Raw genomic sequence first — 2633 nt, 5'->3', positions numbered from 1 at the left:
AATACCTAATTAAAGTCCTAAAAAACCTAATTAACTAACATGTTAATCTAAATCTAATTAACCTAATCTAATTAATATTTATACTTAATTCTAATTAACCTAATTGAGTTAATCAAGATTTAAGTCTAACCAATTTTTAAATTCCTAACTAATCTACTCCTAATTGATCTCTTAATCCCCATTTAATTTCTAAAGATCCTAATTATGTGTTAACTAAACTACTCCTAATTGCTAAGCCAAATCACTAATAGTTAAGTAAAACTACAATGCTAGCAACCAGAAACAAAGCCCAGACGAATTGAGACCAACAACCGTGGGCTTCTTAGGAGGGGTGTAGCGTGGATGAGGGTGTGCAATGAGTGTCGCCTGCTTGGGCCTTGGCCAGGCCCAAAAGCTAATGTCCAGCGAGTATGCGTCCCCAAAAGGGAGGTGCAGTCAAAAACAACTTTGGGCCATGGAATCTTTGGGCAGGAAAAGAAAGCCCAATTCACAACGCCAACCCTACTCTCAGCCAAGTACCCAAAACACTCTTCCTGTTCATTCAAACCTACCTCGTCCAAGTCAAAACGTAGAGGAGCACGTTCGCGGCGTCGTAGACAAGACGCTCGCGCGGTGGCGACCGTGATTCCATGAGGAAACTTACCTAAAAAGAACCGATGCTCTCCTCTGGTCATCTTTAGATTGAGGCGAAGATGGAAGCCTCCGTGTGCGTGAATTGTGCGAAGAAGAGGAATCTGATTTTCTCCATTGCTCCTGACTCGCACTCCAACGTTGTCTCGTTGCTCATGGATTCATGCTCATCAATGTCCTCTTGATCCAATGGTTTGCGATTCTAATTCACGGAATCAACGGGGAATGTTAATGAACTCAACGACGCCGAATTGCGGCGGCATCACCAGATCGAGTTGAAGACCATTGAAACAGGGAAAAGGAAGACTTACAGGTTATGACCGACGTGAAGAAGATGAAGACAATCCTCTCGGCTTCGCGTCTTGCTTCGGCTTTTCCGGTATGTTTTTACTCGGTTCTTTGTTCCTTCCTTCCTCTTCTTCTATCCCGTTACCGCTTTTTCTCTGTGTTTTCTGTTTCGAAGTTCGTTGTTGCCGGTTGTGTAATCGGACTTGCAGGTGGTGGTGATTCGGTTGGAAGCTAGACGTTGCTCGTGCGTCTTGCAGTTGGTTCGAGAGGGTGAAGAAACTCCATTGAGTTAAGGAGTTTCTGTTAGAGATAGCTGGTTGAAGATCAGAGAAGGAAGTGAGAAGAGGCTCGGTTGAGGGCTCTTGCAGGGATTGCAGAACGAAAGAAGGTGATGAAATGGAACGAGGAAAAAATCAGAGGGAGTGAAGGTGGTGAGAAGGTCGAAGAAAAAACTAGAGCCAAAACAGAATCATGAAGGTATCAATTTATAGATTTCCAACTCTCTTCTTCTACTCCTTTTTGTTGTGAAAATCGGTTAGGAGTTGTTAATTTCTGTTAGAGTGTGGTTTGAATTAGTTAGAGGTAGTTATAAATTCCGTTAGCTTAAAGTGTATTTTTATTTTCAGTGAAATTTGTTCTATTATAACAGAGTTTGAAGAAATTCTGTTATGAAGAGGTCCGTTCAAATTTTTTGATTCGGTTAATATTAGTGTTGTTATTTATGGATTTGAATTCAGTTAAATGGTATTTCAATTGAAAATCTGATTGGTGAGGATGTTTAACTAGTTAAGGAGAGGATAATTAATTCGGTTACAACTGTCAATTTGGAGTTATGAGCTGCCCTTAATTGTTGGTTAGAGTTATTCTCTAGGCAGAACTTATTGTGTTAGGTATGTCAATATTGAGACAAAAACGGCTAGTTAGGAAAACGCGGAAGTGTTAGAGTTCATGAGTATTATGTCACTGCTGCCTTTAATAAAAGGAAAGTAACTCTATTTTAGCCGGACTAGAGGTTAATGCCAACATGATCCTACTGTCAATCTGAACTTGATGTTGGTTGTGTTTGAATTAAATCCATTAGAGTTATTGTATGGCTGCTAGAATTATTGAAATGATGTGGTCATTAAACTAATTGAGAAACTCAGGTATTGAAAAATGCATGATCTGATGTAAGGCTTATAGTTAGTCAATTTGTTTTGTTGTTTCTGTTTGTGACAGGTTGGTTTATATTGCACTTGGAATGTGATGTTGGTTGGATTTTGTTTTGTAGGGTGCAAGGTAGGATGGACAAGATTACACAAAAATTGTGTACTTGTAGCTTTTGTAAATTGTATTAAATGGATTGTAATGTTTTTGTATAGGTTATGTAACTTGAATGCTTGGTTTGTAAAGATATATGTTTGCCATTATGGTGGGATTGAAAACTTTGATTGGATGGAAGTTTGAATATTATAATGAATCGAGGTTTGGGTTTAGAATGATTTACAACGAAAAGTGGTTTAATTTTGGATTGAAATGCAACTTGGAATTAGAATACACATGAAGTGGCTTTTATATGAAAAATGGAATTCGAGAAATTGGCTTATGATGTAAGTTGAATTGAATGTATGGTATTTGATGTGAGAAATGGCCGAAAATGCAAAATGGTCTATGTACCGTGTAAAATGAACATCGTTCAAAGTGGCTAGAAAATGCGAGAATGAAATGAGATAGAA

At 38.4% G+C, this 2633-nt stretch overlaps 1 long non-coding RNA gene across 2 annotated transcripts; it reads left to right on the top strand.

Annotated features, from left to right (window-relative positions):
* Window positions 1–463: 463 nt before the first annotated feature.
* On the top strand, window positions 464–2399 carry LOC127083402 (uncharacterized). Of its 2 annotated transcripts, XR_007788403.1 has the most exons (3): window positions 471–1009; window positions 1128–1395; window positions 2189–2399. It is a non-coding gene; the product is annotated as an uncharacterized LOC127083402 (long non-coding RNA). The 2 variants fall into 2 exon arrangements; XR_007788402.1 differs by having other exon boundaries at window positions 464–1395.
* The last annotated feature ends 234 nt before the right edge of the window (window positions 2400–2633 follow it).

Source organism: Lathyrus oleraceus, chromosome 5 (genome assembly GCF_024323335.1).
Source record: "Lathyrus oleraceus cultivar Zhongwan6 chromosome 5, CAAS_Psat_ZW6_1.0, whole genome shotgun sequence".
Classification (NCBI taxonomy): domain Eukaryota; kingdom Viridiplantae; phylum Streptophyta; class Magnoliopsida; order Fabales; family Fabaceae; genus Lathyrus; species Lathyrus oleraceus.
The sequence above is the reverse complement of the archived record's forward strand: the minus strand, read 5'-3'. Positions and strand labels throughout refer to the sequence as shown.